This window comes from Protopterus annectens, chromosome 1.part0 (genome assembly GCF_019279795.1).
Source record: "Protopterus annectens isolate FY-2018-M chromosome 1.part0, PAN1.0, whole genome shotgun sequence".
NCBI lineage: Eukaryota > Metazoa > Chordata > Ceratodontiformes > Protopteridae > Protopterus > Protopterus annectens.
In genome coordinates this window covers 879,084,334-879,110,012 of record NC_056725.1, presented here as the reverse complement: position 1 = coordinate 879,110,012, position 25,679 = coordinate 879,084,334, and the positions used below count along the sequence as shown (strand labels likewise).

General features: G+C 43.5%; 1 protein-coding gene across 3 annotated transcripts in view; it reads left to right on the top strand.

Annotated features, from left to right (window-relative positions):
• The window catches only part of SLC18B1 (solute carrier family 18 member B1), a 1,776,356-nt gene that overhangs the window by 143,608 nt on the left and 1,607,069 nt on the right, over positions 1-25,679 (top strand). The gene's annotated exons all lie outside the window — the stretch shown is intronic.

The window sequence follows — 25,679 nt, the reverse complement described above, 5'->3', positions numbered from 1 at the left end:
ATTTACATTTAGATCAAAGGTCAGTGTTAGGTGCTGTTCTTTTCTCCATGTTTGTCATTGACTTAACCCATGTTTTCCTTATCTTAACTTAGCCTTGCCTGCTGATTATTTGCTATTCCTGGGCACTGATAAGAATCATGATAGACTACAGCAAAAGTTACAGGCTACATTTATCAAACTTCAGTCTCAGTAAACCAGGTGAGGAGGGAGGGTGATATCTAGCAGAAGCACTAGGTGTCTACCTAGTGGAGCTCGAGTCTATTGAGGCATCTTTGCCATGTTCAAATTTGCACCATGCTTCAAGTAGAATTCAGCATGTGAGGGCAAATTTCCCCACAGAAGGAAGCTATAACAGAGCTTGAGAGAGCCATTATTGGGGGGGGGGGTGCTCTCCCAAGGGAGAGGGTAGGTTGTCCCACAAGACCAGCTAGACTGGCCCACTCCCTGCCACCTAACTCTTGCCATGAGCAAATGAGCTCATGGAAGATTCTCAGGCAGAAACAAATGTACCAGAGGGCTTTTGCCTGCCCTGTAATCCTCTGCTCCCATGACCATAGAGCAAATGAGCTGATTGGGTGCAGGTAATGGAGCCATTAGTACTGCAGGAATGAAAAACAAGAAAGGGACTTCACTCTTTTTTTGTGGTTGTTGCTTCCTTTATATAATATACACATTTGTTCAACTCCTTGTTTATTATTGTTCATTTTATTGGCTGTTACTTCAATATACTTTAAACTTTGTTTAATTTACACCTGTATTTGGAGCCCATGAAAATGGTTAATAGACCAGTCCACTTACATGATTATCAGATATATACATAAATATATACAATATATATATATATATATATGCAATATATATATATATATACAATATATATATATATATATATATATATATATATGTGTGTGTGTGTGTATACATAGATAAAGATATACAAGTGTATATGTATGTGTGTTGTTGTTGTTCAGTCTTTCGGCTTATCCTGGTTAGGGGTCGCCACAGCGGAACTCCGGTCCGCTAATGTTTGGTAGTGGATTTTTACGTGCCGAGTTACCAGCCCTGACGCACAACCTTCATCGAAGGCATGCCCATTCGCGCATGCCTCCAAACAGAAGACACTCTAGCTGAGAATCGAACGCGACAACGTCTTGCTGTGAGGTGACAACATTACCGCAGCACCACTACCACAGGTATGTGTGTATGTATGTATGTGTATGTATATGTATATATATATATGTATATATATATATATATATATATAATGTGTGTGTGTGTGTGTGTGTGTGTGTGTGTGTGTGTGTTTGTGTGTGTGTGTACACTGATCTATCCATTCAGTATACACATTTTTTAAATATTATTACCTTACTTTGAAAAATAGCTGCCAGGACAAATCATTTAAAATTTGGCATACCTGGCATATCTCATCTCTGAGTATTCTTTGTAACCTTAGTCTACCCTTTTCTATCTTACCATTTTTTTTCTTGTCACACAAATCTGTCATAGATGTTCTACAACTTTTGACTTCAGTTGTCCCTGGGCATGTCGCAGTAATCATTTGTCTGCCCCACAAAGTTCCTTTCTTCCTCTGTTGGATGTCCCGTCGATCATTAGTCGATCATTAGCTCTCATTTTCAATTCTTCATGACTTTTATTGCTTATATCCTCTACTATGAGGTCCACTTCTGTGCCTATGTACTTATCCTCACTTTTGAAAATGAGAAGTCTGACTTCCACACATTCTCCTACCTCATTTCTGAGCACCAAAGACTTAGTTGTATGATATTGTATCCAACTTCTTAGCCAAATTCCTCAAATATCTTTTAATGGTACCATCTAGTCCTCATCTTGAAGCAGGATGATGCAGATATTCGCAAATAGATTTATGTTGCTTCACCTTCCTCTTTGTTCCCACCCAATGTATTAATTCTCTTAGACTCTAGTGTATGCTGATTTTTGCTGTAATCAGAATGAATAAACTAGATGACCAGGGACATCATTGCCATGTTCTCTTCTCCACATTTACCCTTTTTTCCCAAACATCTTTATTAAGTTTTCACATATGACGAAGGCAATCTTACATTTATATAAATGAAAAAAACATACAAAATTATATCACTTTAGTTGCAAACAGTTTAAATCACAGACACCATTGAAACTACTGTAGTTGCAAACATTATACATCACTTATAAATCATCCAGTCATTGTCAGTTAAGCATTATATGGCTTATTCAAATCCTGCCTCTTAAACCTCTTTCCTGCTCTGCATATGTTGTTCCCACAATTCCCATTTTTTCCTATGTAGTTTGCTCCTTTCCATTTCTAAAGATACCAATGCCAGTTGTTTTATTTCTGTTACTATATTCACTACTTCTAGTAAAGTTGGTTTAGACTTTGATTTCCATTTTCTAGTAATTGCTTTTTTGGGAGCCACCATAATTAGACTCAGCAAGGCTTTACTATGTCTAGGCAGTTCTGATTCTGTAGCATAACTTAAAAAAAATCATCTCCATCAGTCCAATCTGCTCACCCAGCATTTCCGACAGAGCGGTCAGCAGGGAATCCCTAAAATCTGCCAGCTCATTACACACCCAAAACACATGTTCCCAGCTACCTCTTTCTTGCCCGTCACATCTCCAACATTTGCTGTCCACCTGAGGAAAAATTCTTTGAAGTCTACTTTTGGTATAAAAATACCTATGTAAACACTTCTAGGCAAAGATCCTAAATCTTCTAGACTTTGTTGCATATTTGGGAGATATAAAACCTCAAAGATCCTAAATCTTCTAGACTTTGTTGCATATTTGGGAGATATATAACTTAAAAGAAGTCTATCAGAATCCCATCTGGGCTGCATTCCTTACCTTCCTTTTTATACCTTACAGCTTCATTTACCGCTCCCATGGATATGTTGATATGTTGGTGTTCAGGTGAACTCTAGCCTCCTTAACCTACTGGGCCTCTCTACTCTTGAAAATGCTGTTCATTTGTTTTGAATTCTGAATAAGATTAAAAAAAACCCCTTAATCTCTTCATTAGTGCCCATTCATAGTCCTGCCTTTGACTTTACTTTAACTCTCCATGCCTGCTTCTTCTTTTCTCTGATTCTCCTTATTAACAATATAAACATTGCTTCTTTGCTCTTCTGCTGTATTGAATCTCATCTTTCTATTCCTGCCCTTAGCAGATCTTGCTCTTTTCTCCTTGTTTCCTTAATTAAATTATATTCCCCATCTTCTCCTGCTGTGTTCCTTTTTTATCTAACTTCTCTAAATCTTTCTCCATATTCTTAGCTTCCAAGACGTATTGACACCTCTTTATAACCCATTATCATAGTCTTCCACACTGCTTTAAACCTTTCCATCTACTCTTAACACCTATTATTCAATTTTTATTTTTGTTCCTGTTTAGCACATCTTTTATCATAATCTGCACCCATTTCATTTGTTCTATCCCTTTCTGCTTTTAGAGTTCCATCTCCATTCCTTATTCTGGTCTCCCATTTCCATTCATTAACTACTATGTCATTGTCATGCATGCTCTTTTTTTTTAAATCCCTTTTCTTCTTTTTCCTGCTACACAAGGCATTTACTTTTCTGTCAAAAATGTCTCCAGTCTGCATTCTTATTTACTTTCATTCCTACTAAATTTGTGCTGTTGTAATACTCTCCATCTATTATATATATATATATATATATATATATATATATATATATATATATATATATATATATATATATGAACCTGTCAGCTTTGTCTTAATCTGTTCAAGCAGCGTCATGTTTTTACATTGAACTCTGCCATACTGTCCTTCTATGCATCATCTGTTGTTAAGTCACATCCAACTCGTACAGTGAATCTAATAACAACTAGTGCCATCCACAGGGTTTGCTAGGCAGTTAGGGAGCAGAAGTAGATTACCAGGCCTTTTTTTTTTTCTGTATCACGCATGCTCTCACACATACCATATGTACACCTGTGGACAGTTTAGAATTGCTAGTCTAACATCTGGAGTTCCGTTGGTTTGGTCAACAGGGAGTTTGGTTGACATCTGTTTAATTGACTGCATTTGGTCGACTATACAGATAGTGTGTGAGATCAACAATTTCCAAGAAGCGGAATATTCTTTTTCCCTGTGGATTGAGCGATATCGGAGTTAGTATATATTACTAGAATGGGGTGTGGAGGGCACATCCCTCCCACATATGAGGATGTTTCTTTCTTTTTTAGTTTTGAAGTAATGTTTACATGCAATGAGAAACAACCTCGGTGCTTGCATACTAGGAAGTTGATGTTTCCTTTTTCATTGTAATGTGATTTACCTTCACGATGTTGACATTCATGTTAGTTGAAGAAGTGAAGGTTAATAAACTACTGCATGTCTTTGCAATATGGAAGGAAAGTGGAATACCTGGAGAAAACACATTAACACTGGGAGGACATACAGACTTTGCACAGAAAGCAACACAGCCAAGAACTAACCCAGAGAACCTCTTTTTATGAAGCAACAATACTTCTTTGCCAGTAACTTTACTCAGCTGACCTGTTCTCCTGTACAGTCTAAGTGTGGGCATAGCACTAAGTTGAAATTTCCATGATTTATTTTGCTGTCCTCTTCCTTATGAAGTTTTTTTTTACTGATACTACACAGGTATGCTTCTAAAGTGTCTACGATATCTGCAGTTGGACCACAATAATAAATTATTACTGCAACTCTTTGGTTGAATATTTTTTGGTTTACCACTCATTTTCCCACTGGCAGCCTATCCCATCTGCTGCTAGAATCCCCATTTTCATATTCCTCCCCCGCTTCACCCTGTCTGCTCCTACCAATCTCTCTTTCTCCATTTTTCATATTTCCGTCCTATTTAACTTATGCTGTTGCAGACAGGCTACATCTGTCTTTTTTTCTACCTAACTTGTTCTCCTTTTTGTTGGACTGTCAATACCTCCTAGTTTCAAAATTACTTTACCCCTTTCCCTTTGATCTACACACCACACCTCTGGCGGTGCTCATAGTTGGCTTTTGGGTATTTCCAAAAGCTATGCCACTACACCCCCCCTGTGACATTAGGTCATCATCTCCATGGGCTATTTCTGCAGTGTAGCAACCTAGCCTTTTCAGGTCGATCCCTTCCTGTAAAATAAATCTTACTCACCCACCCCCATTTTGTCCTAGTTTCCCTGCCTACAAACCCTAGTGCATTTTAGTCTGATGTCTTATCATTCCTGCCCTCCCCCATGAATGACCATCAATTCTGCACTTATTCAACTCTCTTGATGCATAATTGAACAACTATCCTTTCCTAATTGGTTCCTGTTCAAATTTGTATAATTGGAAATGTGTAGCTATTGTTACCCAGTAAACCTAGAACTCTGTATCAAATAAAAACTAAAGTTTCCCGCAAATCATCCCCATAGCACACATTTTCTTGCTCAAAAGTGTAGTTATTGTCATTTAATGCCATCCCAAACTTGATACCATTGCATGCAACCTCTGAAATCTGCCACTTTAACAAAGTGGTCACTAGAAGAGCTACAGTTAAGTATTCTTAAGTTATTATTTCAAAAGAAGTAGGAGTATATTCTACAAAATGAACTAATCCATCAATTACTGGAATAAATAGTGGTACTTAAAAAGATGACTGAACTTTGCACAAGTCCCACAGAGAGGAGAGAAACTAACACACAATATAAACTGACAATATGGGTGTATTTCTGTTGCTGTAAACAGTTAATACATGATATTATGTAGTCCTATCTCGCCATAATTCTTGCTGGATGGAATCTGCTCCGACTTGGCCAATACTAAAGCTCGAGAGCTTTTACTGGCTCAAGGCTAACCCCTATCCCATGGTGCCTCACGGCAATTCTCCAGATCTCGTTTGCCACGAAAGCTTTGAGGTTGTCTCCTTACTGGATCGTTGGCTAAGTAGAAGATGTTTTGATAAATCTTGATATTTTTTGTTTCTTCATCTTTCTGTCTAAATAGTTGTTAACAATTACCTGTGTGATTATAGTGTGTGCTTGATCCCCTGTCCCTTTTTTCTTAGGATTGTATGGCCCATTTAAATTAGAGGGCCTTTCCTCTCTGAGTGCTACTCTGTCTTCCCTTTAAAAAAAATAAAAATGTTTTTTCCTCTCTTCATAGCTTTGCCTGTTGGTTATAGTTATTATTGTTAGCTTTGATGTAATGGGATCCTATCTCGCCTACATTCATGACAGATGGGTTCGACTCGGCAACTTATACACTAGCACGAAGTCTCTCATTGGCTGGGCTACTCCCTATCCCAGGATGCACTACACCTGCTTCCCCAGATCTCGTTTGCCGCTTTACAAGCTGGACGTGGTCTCGACTTGGCTGGAGCTAAGTAGTTACTTTTACCTTTATTGGTCTTTGACCTTGGGGTTTTTTGATAGATATTAACCAAACAGCTGTTTTAACAGCTTCTTTATACTGTTTGTGACTTTGAGTGCTTGAGTGTCGTTTGGTTCTTATTCTTTTTCAGTCGGGCAAGGCCCGTTTTAGTTAGAGGGCCTTTTGCCCTACCCTTGTGTACTATTTAATTTTAATCCCTTTGTGGTTATTTGTTTTTCGGGCCAAGCCCGTTTAAATTAGAGGGCTTTGGCCCGTTGGTCGTGTTTTGTCTGTTTGCTTGTGAGGAAAAATTTTTCTAAGTGCTCGCGCCAGTGTGTCTCGCGCTTTTCAGTTGGCGCTTTTTCTTTAGTGCTTACTTTTGTGGTAAAGTCAAAGTTGTTGTAGGGCCTGTACTATGTCTGAAGAACAAAAATCAGGTTTTAAGAAATGCACTCGGTGCAGTTATAAAATGTCCATAACAGACAGCCATTCAATCTGTGTTTATTGTTTGGGGCCGAAACATCTACAAGAGACTTGTAGCGTATGTCCTGCCTTTTCTGCTAGAGTTCTTCAAGAACGTAAAAACAAGCTTATTTTAAAAGGCTTATTAAACCCTCCTTTGAGGAAGCTTTGAATCCTCCTGTTGCTTCCAAAAAGAAAAGATCGTCGGCTCCGACAAGTCCGTCGGAGCCGACTTCTAAAAAGACAAAATTGACCTCTTCTTCCTCGGCTCCACTGACTTCGGGGCTGTCTGCCTCGATTCCTCCTACGGCTCCATTGTCTTGAGCCGCAAGTTGGAGTATCGAGAGGTGAATCACCTCCATCGGCTCCAATGGCCGGGCGGTGGAAGTGTGCAGCTCAGACTCTTCCCCTCGGCTCGAAGAAGGCTTGTGCCGATGGTGGTCCATGCGGTGGTGGAGTCGGCGCCGACAGTATTGGAGCCGTTTGAGCCGGTCCCCTTCTCCCTCGGAGCCGAGAGGAAAGTCTTCTCGAGTGTCTACCTCCTCTAAATCCTCGAGACTATCAGATTCGGACCTGGATAGGGTTTTACAGAGGCTTTTCCAATCTCCAGTGTTTACTAAAATGGTCTCGGCTCCAGCACAGTTTGCCGGGCCGATCCCCGACACATTTGATTCCTCCTCCAACCTCTTCGGAGTCGTTGGAGCCGGTGGTGGTGGAGCAATGTGGAGCCATATGGTCGGAGCAGAGACCCCTAACAGGCCTTTCGGCTCCGACTATGCTTCCTACCCTGTCCTCCGGTTCAGGGTTTGGTACTACGACCTCTTCAGCCGGGCCCGAGGGGAATACTTTGGGATTAGGTGCTTGGTGCCTAGTCTTCCTCTCGAGCATCGGCTGCTGGAATTCCCAGTGCCATCGTGGCCTCTAGACCAGTGACTTCCTTGGATTCTGGAGGTCCGGCCTTTGAGGCCATGAGGGCTGGCCATGCCTTTGCTGGTTCAACTAGATTCTACCTCACCGTCCCTAGATTTGGAGACTGGTGCCTCTGTTGTGTTGCAGCCCCGGCAGCGGGGCCCAGGGCCTGAGGATACCCCAATCGGGTTCCCTTCTTCGGGTGGTCCGTCCGAAACTGCTTCGGACGAACCCCCACGGAAGAAATTGTGTAAGAGGAAGCACGTAGACTCCCAAGATGAGTCTATTACATCGGATACTGACCTCGATGACGAGAAGGGTCCCCAAATCATCTTCGGATGATATCTCCTTCTCAGATATCTTGGAGATTCTGAGACAGAGAGGTGACTGGCAAGCCAAAACCCCTTCAGCTGAGGAGTCAGTCTTCCTCAAGGCCTTTGGGGCCCAGCCCTCCGCCTCCTGGGTGTCTCCGCCCTTGATGAACTCCTTGATTTGGTTTCTTGAAGGGTGTGGGAACACCCTGATTCTGTGGAACCGGTGCTCGCGAGGCCCAATAAATTCTTGTCAGCCCCAGAAAGAATTTCTCACAAAGGGTGTGCCTGTAGATGCTTTGGTGGTGGCTTCTGCCACACAGCAGGACGTGGCAGAGGCTTCGTCTATTCATCCTCCTAATAAGGATTCTAGGAGTATGGATAGGTGCGGGAAGTGTACCCTGTCCTCAGCGGCCTTTACCTTCACGGTCGCTGAATTACTTATGTCATTGAGGCTCCAAAGGGATCTTCTCAAAGAGCTAAATGACTCCCTTGTTGGTAATCTACCTGAGGCGCTGGCCCGACTGTTGGACAGATGACTACCCTCTTTTCTATTGTTAACTCGTCCATGAGGCTCATCTGGAACAGGCGTTGCCCTTAGGAGGCAAGCCTGGTTACGCTTGTGTTCGTCACGGAGGCCTTCAAGTCTTCCTTCCCTTTGATGGGTCATCTTTGTTTGGACCCAAGGTGAAGGACACACTAACTCGGTTTGAGCAGGAGGGCAAGACTTTGACTGCCGTTGGTTTTCCGCTCCTTCCAGGCCTTATCCCAAGGCTGGGAGAGGAGGGAAAATGTGGTTTAAAATCCCAAAGTCTTTCTCTACTCCACCCAGTGATTCCCCTCCAGAGGCAGGGGATGAAGAGGTGGCAGAGGCCCCCGTAACTCTGGAGACCGCGATTCCTTTCGTGGTTCTTCATACAACCAGCGTTCCTGAGTTGTTGCCAGACTGTGCAACTCGAGCCAGTCGGGGCGGCGCACCCACAAGCTTGGGAATCCATAACAAGCGATCAGTGGGTGCTTCGCATTATTACCGGAGGATATATCATCCCCTTCAACAAACCCCCCCTTTCTGTAAGGGAAATCCCGGACGTACCACCCAGTCAGCGGGATCAGGCAGCGTTAGAGGTTTCAAAGCTGCTAGAAAAAAGAGCCATCCAGCCTGTCCCCATCGACCAGATCAGATCAGGAACTTACTCAAAGTTATTTTTGGTGCCAAAAAAGACAGGGGACTTCAGGCCCATTTTGGACCTCAGCTCATTGAATCGTTTCGTAAAGAAGTCCAAATTCCGGATGGTCACTCTTCAATCTATTCTTCCTTTGCTGGAAAAAGAGGCATGGATGTGCTCCATAGATCTCCAGGACGCTTACTATCACATTCCCATAGCTCAAGAGTCCAGGAGACATTTACGCCTGCCAGTCATTTTCAATTCGAGCACTGCCCTTTGGTCTCACCACAGCCCCCAGGGTGTTCACCAAATGTCTGGCAGTGGTAACTGCTCACCTGAGAAGTCTGGGATTCCAGGTGTTTCCTTATCTAGACGACTGGCTCCTTACTGCCACCTCCGAGCATCTACTACTCCAAGCTCAGAGCTACGTTCACCTTGGGCCGTTTCTTGGGGATCACGCTCAATTTGCAAAAATCTGTACTACAGCCATCTCAGCGTATTATTTTCATAGGCGCAGACTTAGACACAAAAGGAGCTATTTACGGCAGCAAGAATTCAGGTCTTACAAGATCAGGTCAAATCCTGTCTCCCCCTACAAAGGGTTCCGGCCCATCGGATCCTACAACTGTTGGGCTCGATGGCGTCGACCATACTTTTAGTTCCCTTGGCCAGACTCCACATGCGAATTTTACAATGGCTACTTTCGGTTCAATGGTCCTATCAGGAACTTCCCTTGAACCACTTAATCATAATCACGGAAAGTTGCTGTCGAGATCTACATTGGTGGCTTCTCCAATCAAATCTCGACCAGGGGCGTCCCTTTATACCTCTACGTCCCATTGCCACTGTGACGACGGACGCCTCCCAGGTAGGGTGGGGGGGCCATTACCTGGACAGGTCGGTCCAAGGCACATGGCAGATCCAGGAGACACATTTGCATATCAATGTCCTGGAGATGAGAGCGGTACTATTGGTACTTCAAGCTCTCCATCACGCTCTCCCTCAGGGCCTGATTACTATCCTATCCGACAACATGTCGGTGGTGTGGTACATAAACAAGCAAGGTGGAACCAGGTCCTATCCACTATGCAGAGAAGCCATGAGACTTTGGCACTGGGCGGTAGCTACCAACGGGAAGTCCAATGTGATTGCGGACAGATTAAGCAGGACCATTCTTTACCCCACAGTGGTCCCTCAAACAGAGTATAGCTGCGAAGATCTTCGACAGATGGGGTCTTCCTTGCTGCGACCTGTTTGCCAGCCCTCAATGCAGAGAGTTCTTCACACTGTTTCCTTCTCAGGGACAGATTCCACATTTGGCCCCGGTCTTCTCTACGCCTTCCCTCCGTTCCCCCTCCTTCCGAGGGTGATACAGAAGGCCATTTACTTGGAGAGCGAGATGATTTTGATTGCCCCGCACTGGCCTCGTCAAGTTTGGTTTCCCTTCCTACAGAGGCATGCGATAGAAGGTCCATGGCTTCTGGATCCGGTGCCAGACCTGTTGACTCATCAGTCAGGACGGCTTCATCCGTCTCTCAGGTCCTTGAAGTTGGCAGCATGGTTACTCCACTTCCATCCTTAGTCCGAGATAATGCTCTTTCGCCGGATGTGGTCCACATACTGTCTTCTTCTCATAAACCTTCCACCATCAAACTTTATTCCAGTAAATGGAAAAGGTTTGCCCTTTGGGCTCAGGAACGGGGTATAGATCCTCTTACTGCATCTGTATCGGAGGTTCTGAATTTTCTGGCCTCCCTTTTTCAGTTGGGCTCTTCAGTTTCTACCATTAAGGTTCAGTTAGCAGCGATCTCTAATTTTCATGCTTCTGTTGAACCTTCTTTGATGTCTCACAAACTTTGTAAGGCTTTCCTTAAAGGGGCTTGGCTCCTTAGGCCTCCTTTATCTCAGCCTGTCCCCCCTTGGGATTTGAATATGGTTCTTGCTGCCCTAACTGCCCGTCCTTTCGAACCAGCTGCTTCTTGTGATTTAAAATTTCTGTCTTGGAAAACGGCCTTTTTAGTAGCCATAACATCTGCTAGGCGAGTTTCAGAACTTCAAGCTCTTTGTTCTGATCCTCCCTATTTGATTTTTCACAAGCATAGAGTTTCATTGAAATTGAACCCTGCATTTATTCCAAAGGTGGCCTCCTCTTTCTGTTTGCAACAAACCATAGAACTTCCTGTCTTTTTCCCAGAATTCTCCAATAACGCAGAATATACTTTGCATCAATTGGACGTACATAGACAACTACGTTTTTATTTGAATAGAACCGCTCAATCGCGGAAATCAAATCAATTGTTTGTTTCTTTTGCAGCGAACAGATTGGGTCAACCAGTAACAAAAGCCTCCATATCAAAATGGATTAAAGATTGTATCATTTTTATTTATTCACAGGCCAAAAAAGACCTTCCCTTTCCAGTCAAGGCTCATTCTACCAGGGCAATGGCTACTTCCGTAGCTTTTCACTCCAAGTTATCTATAGATGATATTTGTGCTGCGGCTACCTGGACTTCTCCGCACACTTTTATTTCTCATTACAAATTGGATGTGGTTTCTCGAGGCAGAGCTTCCTTTGGTTCCACAGTTCTCAGGAGCGTGTTCCAATGAGCCACCCGGGATGTAGGTGCTAGGGCTGTCCCATCTGTCATGAATGTAGAGATAGGATCCCATTACATCTTTTAGTTATGTACTTACCATAACCCGGATGTATGGGATCCATCTCGCCTACATTCATATACCCTCCTTCCCCTTCCATTTGGATTTAGAGGAGCTGTAGTCACTTTTTTCTTGGCGTTCTTTCTTGAAGAACTTTAGTTGGTTATAGTGACTAATAGTGTTTCTGTGTTTACATGGGTGTATGAAAGCGAACACACAAGATCTGGGGAAGCAGGTGTAGTGCATCCTGGGATAGGGAGTAGCCCAGCCAATGAGAGACTTCGTGCTAGTGTATAAGTTGCTCGGGCCGATGGATCGGCTCCGAACCCATCTGTCATGAATGTAGGCGAGATGGATCCCATACATCCGAAGTTATGGTAAGTACATAACTAAAAGTTTTCTTGTCAGTATGTCCAAAGATAGAGAACGTAAGGAACACCACCCTTCTGGGTTCAAGAAATGCGACAAGTGTTCACAAAAAATGTCATTGAATGACAATCACACTAGCTGTGTGTACTGTCTGGGAGAGGCTCATTTACAAGACTCCTGTACTTTCTGTCATGCCTTTAGTACTAGGGTTCTTAATGAGAGGAAACTCAAATTGATTGACAGTGGTCTTATGACTAGTTCCTTCCAGGAACAGCTGGAACTTGGTCAGACAGTTCCCAAAACTTTAAAGAGAAAGTCTCCATTGATTCCAGTTTCAGAGCCATCTAAGAAGTCTAAAGCGATGGAGCTGAGGAGTTCTGGTTCTGATTCTGCTTCTTCTGTCTTTGTGCCATCTGTTTCCTCGGTGCCAAGGAAGCCTTTGGTATCGAGACATTCACCAGTTATGGACCCTATCTCACCTACTTTGAGATCTCCTATATTAGAGAGGAGGAGATCTCCTTCTGTCTCCACCCATTCCTCCAGGATACTTTCAGATGAGGATATTGAGCAGGTGGTGAAGAGGCTGCTCTGTGACCCGGCTCTGGCTAAAAAGTTAGCCCTTCCAGACCCAAAGGCTTCGGAGCAGTCCCATATTCAGACTACTGCTCCTCCTCCGGCTACTTTGCTTTTGGAGTCAAACACTTCGGGTCTGTGTTGGATCCTTCGGTTCTGAGAATTCTTCCTGCTTCTTCTGAACCGATAACTCTATCCACATTGGCTCAGTCTGGAGCTGAGGGGTTTGGGAGCTGACGCTCTTGAGTAAACTCAGAGAGGGATAGTCACCTCGTTTTTTCTTCAGAACCGACTCTCCCTCTCGGTGCATGGGCTCAACTGGGCTCAGTTCCCATGTCTGCTTCGGAACCTGTCCCTCCTGCTTGGAGCTGACCCTCCATTTCGTCGGAGCATCCCCTCTTCTGAGACCACCCCAGATTATCCCACTGGGGAGCTCCCTTGGAAGAGACTTTGTAAGAGGAAGCACATTGACTCACCTGATTCAGTCACTGATTTGGATGAGTCAGAAGGGTCCCCAAGATCCCCCTCTGAGGATGTCTCTTTTGCAGACATCCTTGAAATCCTTAGACAGAGGGGTGATTGGAAGACCTCTAACCCTACTGAGGATGAATCAGTGTACCTTGAGGCCTTTGGTTCCCGACCTTCCACCTCCTGGGTGACACCACCTTATGACCAACTTTTGGGGGTCATATCCCGGAAAGCCTGGACCTCCCCGGACACAGTGGAGCCTGTCCTGAGGAGGCCAAACAAATTTATGACTGCTCCAGAAGATAAATCCTTTCTTTCTAAGGGAGTTCCTGTGGATGCTATGGTGGTAGTAGCGGCCACAAAAAAGGAGTTGTCTGAGACAGCTTCTAATATCCATCCTCCTAATAAAGAGTCCAGGATGATGGATAGGTATGGAAAGCGTACCTTCTCTTCAGTGGCATTTACCTTACGATTGTTGAATTACCTATCCCATTTTACTAGACTTCAAAGGGATCTCCTGAAGGAGTTGGGAGATACCCTTCAGGGTTCAGTAGCTTTGGGATCCACTGACAAGGTATCTGCGCAGCTCTCCACCCTTACATCTATAGCTAACTCCTCCATGAGGCTGCTTTTCTATGCAGCTGAAGGAGCGAGCAGGGCAGCCGCAGCAGGAATTTTTCTTAGGAGACATTCCTGGATGCATCTATGTAACTTCACGGAATCCTTTAAGTCTTCCTTTACCAACGTCCCCCTTGAGTCAACTCTTTTTGGACCGCAGGTAAAAGAGACTTTGACCAGGTGCAAGCAGGAAGGGAAAACCTTATCTGCTGTTGGAGTCTGTTTCTCCCTTCCTTCTAGACCCTATTCCAAGGATCAAACAGGAGGGAAAATGTGATTCCATAAATCCCAAAAAGGTTTCTCTCAGGCACAAGGTCAACCCTCCCCTAGAGGCAGAGGGGGAGGATATAATGGAAGACACCACCCTTGTGGCAGAGGAGGTCCGCAACATCAGGGAGATCGAGATCCTGGCTACAAATTTCCCAAGATCATTGGGTACAAACTATAATTTCCAGAGGTTATCTTATTCTGTTTGTTTCCGATCCCCTGGTAAACCAGTCATGCCACCCATTCAGTTAGACCGTGCAACATCAGAGGTCCTCTCATTGCTTCAAAAAAGAGTCATCCAAGAAGTCCCCACAGAGCAAATAGGATCCGGAACTTACAATTCTTTTTAGTTCCAAAAAAGACAGGGGACTGGAGATCAGTTTCTTTACAGACTTGTTGAGTTTGCTGAGATCTAGAATTGAAGTTGTGTATGATCACTCTGCAGTCGATATTTCCCTTTTATCATTAAAGACAATTGGATGTGCTCCATAGATCTTCAGGACGCGTACTACCACATCAAAATGGACAGGAGCTCCAGAAGACCTCTACCCTTTTGGCTGGGAGCCAGTCATTTTCAATTTCGAACACTGCCCTTTGACCTCACTACAGCCCCCAGAGTGTTCACCAAATGCATGGCAGTTGCAACGGCTCACCTGAGATGTCAAGGATTCCAAGTGTTTCCGTACCTAGACGATTGGCTCCTCACTGCTACCACCAAGCACCAACTAATCAGAACCAGGGCCGAGACTCTATCCTTGTGTGCCAGATTAGGCATTACAATAAACCTAAAAAAAAAAACATCAGCCTTATCTCCATCACAGCGCATTGTCTTCTTAGGCTCAGAAATAGACTCAACCACCATGACAGCAAAACTGACACCAGAAAGAATAGAATCATTGCACAACCAAGTCAGATTCTTGCTGAAGAAAGACAAAGTACAGGCCAGGATTGTCCTTCATGTCCTAGGGACTATGGCTTCCACCATTCTCTTAGTTCCCCTAGCCCATCTGCACATGAAAGTACTTCAGTGACTACTATTTGCCCAGTGGTCAATGCAGGATCTCCCCCTTTCTCACCAAATAATCATCACAAACTCCTGCAAGAAGGATCTAACATGGTGGTTAAGTACGGATCAATTTCATCTAGGTCACCCACTTGCTTCCCCTCAACAAAATTCAGTCTTGACCATGGACGCCTCCCAGATAGGGTGGGGGGGCATTATCTGAGAGTGATGGTCCAAAGTATTTGGCAGGATCATGAGAACCACTTGCACATAAATGTTCTGGAGTTGAGGGTGGTGCTACACGCGTTGCATGCACTTCACAGTTTTCTTCCCACTGGGACAATTGCGATTCAGTCAGACAACATGTCTGTAATGTGGTACATAAGCAAGGGGGAACCAAATCTTACCCACTTTGTCGAGAGGCTCTAAGAGAATGGAAATGGGTGATGGACACTCAACGCTTTCTGGTAGCAATGCACGTTCTGGGGAAGTCGAATGTGATAGCAGACAAACTCAGTCGAGCAATTCTGATGCCTCACAAGTGGTCCCTGAATTCAGAAGTTGCGGAAGAGATTTTTTGCAAATGGGGCCAGCCTTGCTGTGACCTATTCACCACATACATGAACACCAAATGCAGCAGCTACTTTGTCCTAATTCCCCATCCGGGGATGTCACCCACGGATTCTCTGGTCCACAATTGGCCTCTGGGACTCCTTTATGCTTTTTCACCATTTCCTCTCATACCAAAAGTGATGCAGAAAGCAAAACTGTTGGAGTACCATGATCCTCATTGCTCCTTTTAGGCCTCGCCAAGTCTGGTTCCCCTGAGGAAACATGAATTCTGGAACTATCTCCAGACCTCCTGATTCATCAATCAGGGCAGTTCCATCCTACTATCCAAACCCCGAAATTGACAGCATGGCTTTTCCAGTTCCACAAATAGCCAGGTGTGTTTCCCTTTCCCCTACAGTCAAACATATTCAGATTTCTTCGCACAAACCTTCCACCAGGAAATTATATTCCAGTAAATGGAAAAGGTTCTCCATTTGGGCAGCAAACCAAGGCATAGATCCCTACTCAGCTCCTTAGTCTATCATGTCCTTCCTCGCATCCATTTTTCAATAAGGAGCTGCAGCTTCTACTATTAGAGTTCAGTTAGCTGCCATCTCTAATTATCATTTTGGCTACATGGGATATCCAATCATGTCCCACTATTTATGCAAAACCTGTTTGAAAGGAGTCCTCCTTCTCAGACCTCCCTGGGACCTGAACCTAGTTCTCACATCTTTAATTTCTCCACCTTTTGAACTATCTTATTCATCAGATCTGAGTTTCTTGTCTTGGAAGACATTGTTCTTAGTGGCTATAACATCTGCTAGGAGAGTTTCAGAATTGCAAACCCTCACCATTCAACCTCCTTACACTGTTTTCCACAAGGATAGAGGTTCACTTAGAACTAATCCTTTCCTTTTTTCCTGAGGTATGTTCAGAGCATAATCTCAACACAACTATCTAATTACAAGTTTTCTTTCTAAATCATAGTAATAAATCAGAATACAGATGACACCAATTGGACGTTCACAGAATTCTCAGATTTTACATGCACAGGACTAAAGAATTTCGAATATCAGACCAATTGTTTGTTTCCTTCTCAGACAAAAATAAAGGCTTGCCTGTTTCTAAGGTCACTTTGTCTAAATGGCTTTCAGACTGCATTGCATTTGCTTACAGAACTGCTGGCAAACAATTACCTGCCAAAGTAAAAGGCCATTCAACCAGAGCAGTATCAACTTCATATGCCTTTAGATCAAAACTCCCAATTGATACCATTTGTGCAGCAGCTACTTGGGCAAGACCTCATACCTTTGTCACTCATTACAAATTGGATTTGGCTTCCTGGGACAGGTCATCCTTTGTGTCCACTGTGCTGAAGAGTCTCTTCCCTTGAGCCACCCGGGATGAAGGTGCTAAGGACGCTGTCCCATCCAGCAAAAATTACGGTGAGATAGGACTGCATAACATAAAGAAGTTATGTACTTACCATAACGTTCCATGTTTGTAGTCCATCTCGCCTACATTCTTGCATCCCACCTTCCTTCCCTCCTTCCTGTTTCCTGGAGGAACTGGTGGACTATCCATTATGCTGTCTGACCTGGTTGTAGTTGTCCGGCCACTTGCATGGATAGTAATGCAGAGTATTCTGTTTGTATGTGCTAGTTATTGATAGTTTACTTACTGTTATACTTTCTTGCAAACAAGATCTGGGGAATTGCCGTGAGGCACCATGGGATAGGGGTTAGTCTCGAGCCAGTAAATGCTCTCGAGCTTTAGTATCTGCCGAGTAACCCATCCAGCAAGAATTACGGCGAGATAGGACTACATAACATCATGTATTAACTGTTTACAGCAACAGAAATACGCAAGGATGTAAGCAAGATGAACTACAAACATGTAACATTATGGTAAGTACATAACTTCTTTTTTTCCCCACTGCATATTTTACCCACTTCCACTCAATTTAAATCCTGTACAAATGCGTGTGTGTATACATATATATATATATATGGGTTCCTATGACTTCATCGAACTGTCTAATCACCGACACTCACCTCTTCGACACCAAACCATCGACGGCCATATCATCGACAATTCCGGTAAGCGATCTTCCCCCTTACAGGACCCATGGTAGCGCTTTCAAGGTAATTTATACGGAATCACGTAAACCCTAACCGGTGTAACACAGGAACAAGCTAAAGTCCCTCCTTAGAAGAAAGTCTTTATTCAATAGTGCCAGTGAAAGAGGATTCATGGAGACCAGTTCAATATACATCTTCACAACCTGTTACCTGTCATTTCCTACTTAGGTTTTCTGGTGACCTTAGATTCAAAAGATGTTTATAATCGCATTCCTATAGCTCCAGGTTTTAGATGTTTCTTAAGGTTTTATTTGTCTGGATCCCACTTTCAGTTCCTACAATAAACTCTTAGCATGGGTGTACTGCTGTAGTTGTAAACATCAGTTAAAATATTTCTCCCCAATCTATATTTTACCCATCTTCTCCTAATTTAACTTGTGCACAGACACATGCACATATTTCATACAGTCTGATATTAGTAACTAACATTCAACAGTATAACTATTTATTTCTACTCAGTCAGATATTGCTTTCTTTCTGTGCTGAAAAGACTGTTACCTTGCATATATTCCTTTTTGGGTCGTATAGGCATGAGTACTAAGTGGGCATTTATGAAAAAAGAAAAAAAAACATGCAGTTCAGCATACCATTTTTTATGACTTGTATTTTCAGTTTACTGATCATCTTTGATCACATTGTTTGGCCAGTTTCCAAACTTGCATTTCCCATCTCATACCTGACATGTAATTAACTGTACAGTCATTTGGTGGGAGCTGTCTTTTTAAGATTTTTGTCCTCCTCACATCCATCCCAATCATAAATGAATCCCCTTCGCGTCAGTTTGGCACATGACTCTTCTCACCTTCATGTCTGTTTTGATTTCCATCTCATTTTGAAGCACATTGAATATGAAGATAAACTCAACATTGTATTTGTATTTTCAGTGTTTCTTCAAATAACATTTCATCCCCATAGCCCTAACATTTCATCCCCGTAGCCCTAACATTTCATCCCCATAGCCCTATCACTTTTGTGTAAAATGTCTACTCCTCTCTCCTTCAGATCCTGCGTAATCTTTGTTTACCCTTTGACTTAATAGGCCTGCCTCTTATCTGTGTTTTGGCTTGCACCTTGGAGTTTTCCACCTCTAGCCCTTTATCAGCCCTTTTAGAAAAGGATTATTAACTCTTCCTCTATATCATCTACCTGTTCAGAATTTCCACACATACTTCCCCTTATTTCATTATCCTTGAGGGGCAATGTGACCCTCATTTGGTTATCCGTTTTCTCCCCCTCTCCTGCCCTACTCTGAGGATCTGTGGCAGCTGTTGCAGTGGGGTCCGTAGGATGTTTCCATTTGCATGACTTCTCCTGCACACAGTGCTGTGGCCCTGATATCAGAAACCTCCATAGCCATTCTCTACTTCTAAATGGCTGTGACTCCATGTGCTCTGCATTACCCCCATACAATTCCCAAGATTTTCTATCATACATTGCTAATCTGTAGAAGCTCATTGCATCTTCTGACATTTTACAAATCTGTCTTCTAACCTGCCAAAAAATCCTTAAAATAGCAGGATAAATCTCTTTTTTTGCAATCACCCTGATTCTTCTTAGTGGCTCATTATGGCACTCATTACTGAACACTCATTATTGAACACCTGCCATTAGTAATCTTCCTTTACCTTATTTTTTCCTGACTAGCATCAGCTCTTTTTTTGTAAGCAGCCTGGTTCATAATCCACTTTTAAACAGAGAAGTTGTGCGTCTTGACAATTAAATGTTGCTGTTTATGTGGCACTTTGTTTTTCTTCCCCACCCTTTCTGCTAAGTCAACCAGCGGGTTAAGATTTTCCTGACCATCCTTCTATAACTGATTTGCTTCTCTCCTGTACATATTTCACTGTATTGGGAAATGCATCTTCCTCAGTACTCAGAAATCTTAAGTAATTTATTTTCTAAATTGTCTTCCTTCTTTTTTAGCCTGTCTGTGACTGACTTCAGTCTTTCTTTTGCTGCTTTAATAATATTTCATGTTCTGTGATTTTATTACCTTGCTGTTGCACCTCAACCCTAGTGTCTCCTCAATCCACAAGGATCTGATTCCAAGCATGACAGTGTCCAACTTTGCATTTTTTTTTATTTCCAGATTGTCTTTTGCTGTGTATGAAAGCTGTTTCTAATTAGTAGCTGATATTATTGGAAATCACATGCAATTTCTTTGTAGTTTGGGCAGAAACAAATACCTCTAGCTGCAACTAACTTTAATGTCTGTGCCTGGGATGGAGTCTTGGCTTAAGCTGCCATTTTGGATATCGGCTCCACAATTTCTTAATTAGTGTATATTGTTTTCTGTTAACTTCAGTGGGCTGTGTTCATTGCCTACAATTCTACTGAACAGGCCTTTATGTGGTATGCTTAAGTTATGTATGGATAGTTTCACAAGTTGTTTTCTCCTTTAGTTTCTGAGATTAATTTTAATGTTGCTCTTATGAAGTGACAGTTCATGTATTTGATGCATTAAAGTAGTCTGTTGAAGCTTATGTTAATATTGTTACTTTTGTTTAGTTATTGATTTTTAAGATGTTCTTCGTGTTTCACTGTTGCAGTCATTACATTTGGGTAATCTGCTGGCAGGTTGCCCTCAGTCGGCCTGATTAAACAAAGTCTTGGGTCCTGCGCCGGTTGCTGTCCCTTCTTCCATGACGTCAGGTCGTCAGGGGTATAAAACATGCATCCGACACCATTACATCAGTCTTTCTTGCCGTGCGGTGCCCTAAGCAGAAGCAGTTCGCAAATGCTGGTCGGCCGACTCCTGAAATTTTCGTTTTCGAGTTTCAGAACCAAAGTCTTCAACTTAAAGCTAAGTACCCCAATTGGGGAAACTTTTTCTTGCTCCTTACCGATGTCAGTCAAAGTTAATAATTGCATTACTTGTGGAAAGCAAATACCTCACAAAGGTTTTCATTCTGCTGTATTCCTTGCCTAGGCCCTGACCACGACGTACCTTGCTGTCGGTTTTTGCTTTATTTAATCAGCACACTATCCGTCATCGGTACATTTTTGCCTCTAAATATTTCGGTTCTCTGTTTAGTTATCCAGAAATGTCATCGGTTAGCCATCCGACTACTGGGATTCCAAAAAAACGCAAAGATAAAGACAGAGACAGGACGCCGAGGTCCAAAACTGCCAACGATGCTTCTCCTAAGCCAGTCACCAGTTTGCCGGTACTCAGTGAGGCGCTTTCGCAGCCCCTGATACCCGCTACTTCTGATTCGCAGGCCACTACTGAGACCCATTCGGAGTCCGGTATGTTACGAGAGGCTGCACCTATGGAACCCACGGATGTCTCTACCTTGGATGGGTCCGGAGCCGCTGTGCAGGCACCGGCTTCTGAGGGTGTATTCAGACCTACAGACTTGCATATTAAATCGACTCCACCTTCATTACTAAGGCCTAAATCTCGATCTGTGTCTAAAGAACCGATGCCCAGGCCACATGTTCAGGTCCCTATGCCTAAAAAACAAATGATCAAAATGGCTGAAGATCTAATCACTCTTATCAGGGGTAGTCAACACCCCACCCTCTGAGGCCTAGGGCTGAGCTTGATTATGAATCTTCTGATAAGGTTTCTGTTTCTTCTGATTCTTTTAATGACCTGGATTTGTCCATACCTACTTATGAGGATTCTGATGCAGAGAATTCCATTCACTCTGCTTCCCCTCCTGAAGATTTTTCTTTTGGGGAAACTTTACATACCTTAATGGAGCATTTCCACTGGGAAAGTCAGGAATTTTCTGATTCAAAAAAGAGGCTTAGGGATTTCCTTCTTCTACCTCAGCATAGGCCCCTGGCTGTACCTCCTGTACTCGACATTGTTGATGATGTGCTTTTGGAATCCAGTATGGCCCCTGATTCCCTGCCTCCGGTTCCTAGTAAACCTGACAGATACTACAGGGTTCTCGAGTCCCACAAGTTCCTTTTCAAAAATCCTGTTGCAGATCCAGAAACCATTTCTCAGGGGCCCAAGGGCATCAAGGCTTCTACTGCTAAAAATCCTATCCCTTCTGATAGAGACTCCAGGGCACTGGATAGATGGGGTAAGAAAGTTTATACTTATGCAACCTTGGCAATCAGGGCTTTAAACCGCCAATTTCATATGTTAAAATATCAACAGCATATTACTGGACTGCTTAAACAGAAAATGATGTTGTTTCCTGACTGTGGAAAATAAAGATTTACAGGATTTATTGCATTCTGCTGAATAAGTTGGAAAACATACTTTGCAATGTGGTTTTGATTCTTTAGAAGCCTCCTGCAGGGCTGCTGATGTTCTTCGTGTTTCACTGTTGCAGTCATTACATTTGGGTTATCCTGCTGGCAGGTTGCCCTCATTCGGCCTGAATTCCAAAGTCTTGGGTCCTGCGTCGGCTGCTGTCACCTCTTCCCTGACGTCAGGTCGTCAGGGGTATAAAAGATGCAGCCAACGTCATTTTATTTAGTCTTTCTTGCCGCGCGGTGCCCGAAGCAGAAGCAGTTCGCAAGTGCCGGTCGGCCAACAACTGAGATTTTCGTGTTCGAGTTTCAGATCTGAAGTCTTCATTAAAAGCTAAGTACTCCATTGGGGAAACTTTTTTCTTGCTCCAGACCGATGTCAGAAAAAGTTAATAATTGTATTTCTTGTGGGAAGCAAATACCTCATAATGACTTTCATTCTTATTGTATTCCTTGCCTAGGCCTTGACCACGACATTGCTGGTTGTCGGTTTTGTGCTAGATTTAACCAACGCACTATTAAGCGTCGGTACGATTTTGCATTCAGCTATTTTGGGCGAAGATTTAATTATACAATGTCGTCGGATAGCCATCCGACTACCAGAGTTCACAAAAAACGAAAAGAAAAAAGACAGGCAACCGAGGTCCAAAACCGACGACGAAGCTTCTCCTAAACAAGTCGCCGGTTCGCCGGTCCTCAGTGAGGCACTTTCGCAGCCCCTGATACCCGCTACTTTAGAGTCGCAGGCCGCTACCAACTCCCATGTGGAGTCGGCCAGGCCGCTGGAAACTCAAGGTATTGGAGTCTCGGAGATTATTCCCTCAGATGGGTCCGTAGCCGCTGAGCAGGCATCGGCTTCTGAGGGTGTATTGAGACCCAAACAATTATATATTAAACCGACTTCAAAGACAAAGGCTAAAATACCTTTAAAGGCAAAGAAACAAGTTCACCAGGCACAAGGACAGGCCTCCATGCCCAAAAAACAGATGCTCAAAATGGCCGAAGACTTAATTACCTTGATCAGGGGTTCCCATCCCCCTCCTGATAAGAGGCCTAGGCAAGAGACAGACTATGAATATTTATATCAGGTTTCCATTTCTTCTGATTCCTCTTCTGATCAGGAATATTCTCTTCCCCCCATGAGGATTCTGATGCTGAAGAGTCGATTCCTTCAGCTTCTCCTCCTGAGGACTACTCTTTTGGGGAAACCCTGCATACCATGAGGGTGCACTTCCACTGGGAGAGCCAAGATTTTTCAGAATCTAAGAAAAGGCTCAGAGACTTCCTTTTACTACCGCAACACAGGCCTCTAGCTATTCCACCTGTGTTAGACATTGTAGATGATGTATTCTCAGAGTCCAGTCTGACCCCTGACTCTTTACCTCCAGCTCCTGTTAAGCCGGACAGATACTACAGGGTCCCTGACTCTCATAAATTCCTTTTCAAAAACCCTACTGCAGACCCAGAAACTATTTCACAGGGTCCGAAAGGGGTCAAGGCTTATACTGCAAAAACCCTACCCCCTCTGACAGGGATTCTAGGGCACTGGATAGATGGGGAAAAAAGATTTACACATCTGCTACTTTGGCTATAAGGGCTTTAAATTGCCAGTTTCATATGCTCAAATATCAGCAATATGTCATGACACTGCTTAAACAGAAAATGATGGCAAATTCTGAATATGCAGAAAACAAAGAAATGCAGGATTTATTGCATGCAGCTGAACAAGTTGGAAAGCATACTTTGCAATGTGGGTTCGATTCTCTGGAGGCCTCCTGCAAGGCCGCTGTTACGGGTTCTGTCATTAGGAGGCATGCTTGGTTAAAGGAACAAAATCTGCCTGACCATGCTAAAGCAAAATTATTAGATGCTCCTTTACAACATGATACCTTGTTTGGTGTTAAGGCAGAAGAGGTGTTAGAAAATGGAGGACAAAGCTAAATCTATGCAAAATGTCAAAGATTTCTTACAGGTACAGCCACCTAGATTTAGCAGACACTGGCCTACAAAGAATTGGTCCTTTCCAGTCTCAGACAGACCTCAAAGGGGCAGATCCAGACACCCTAGAGGCAGATCACAGCTGCAAAGTTCCTACAGGTCTAAACAGTGGAGTGCCTCTACCTCCAAAGGTGGAGAAGACAAATCACAACCATACAGGAAACAGTCCCAATGACTTCCCCCTACCTGCACCAAGCACTTATCTTCTGGCAGCACCCTTAGGGGGGAAACTAGCACTTTTTTCTCAAAATTGGCACATTATAACCCAGGACAAATGGGTTCTAGACATAGTGTCACAAGGCTACAAGTTTCATTTCCATACCCTGCCAAGGGCAAACGGTTGGCCAGACCTGGCAAAAAAATCAATGGGCAGAGGCTCAAAAACAAGTCGCTGCTCTCATGGACATGAGGGCAATTCAACAAGTGCCACAGCAAGAGCAGGGACAAGGATTTTACTTAAGACTGTTCTTGGTACCCAGAAAGGACAAAGCATGGAGACCAGTACTGGACCCATCTGTTCTAAACACTTTCCTGGATATACCAAAATTCAAGATGTTGACCTTACAGCAGCTTCTGCCCATGCTGGGCAGCAAGGCTTGGCTCGTGACTTTAGACCTAAAAGAGGCATACCTGCATGTCTCAATCAGACAATCATTCAGAAGATACCTCAGATTCAAGGCTGGCTCAAAGAATTACCAATTCTCTGCACTGCCCTTTGGCTTATCTACTGCGCCCAGGGTCTTCACAAAGTGCCTGGCACCAGTAATTGCTTACTACAGACAAAGAGGAATACAAATATATCCTTACTTGGACGACTGCCTCATACAAGCAGAGAACAAGGACATTCTACTACAGCATCTGACTTTTGTGATAAGACTTTTAACATGCCTAGGGTACACAGTCAACAAAAAGAAATCAAAACTAGTACCCTCTCAAGAGATAATATTCCTGGGTGCAATCTTAAATACAACTGCCCAGATGGCTTATCTCACACCAGACAAACAAAGGCAACTGACTACCTATTTCAAGGAAATGGCAACAAAGGCCCAGTTATCTGCAAGAAAAAAATCTGCAGGCTTTGGGCTTCATGACATCCTGCATCTTACTAATTCCATATGCAAGACTGCATATGAGGAAAATTCAGTGGTACCTAAAAAGTGCCTGGACACAACATTGCCACAGTCTGGAAACAATGATTACTCTAATACCCTGCCTGCAACAGGAATTTTGATGGTGGGCAAAGGCTTGTCACCAAAAGAAGGGACAGCCATTCTCATTACCCCAGCCAGGCAGAGCCTAACGACGGATGCATCAGATTATGCCTGGGGGGCACACATGGCAGGAAGAGGCATTCAGGGCAACTGGTCCACAAACCAAAAGCATCTACATATCAATCAAAAAGAGATGCTAGCTGTTCAAAATGCCCTGACAGCCTTCAAGGACCTACTTCATCTGGGACAACTACTGATAAAGATAGACAACACCATGGTCATGTGGTACATAAACAAGCAGGGGGGAACTCATTCTTATCCCCTATGCATACTAGCCATGGCTTTATGGGACACAGCATTGACTTACCAAGTTCATCTGCAGGCACAATTCCTGCCAGG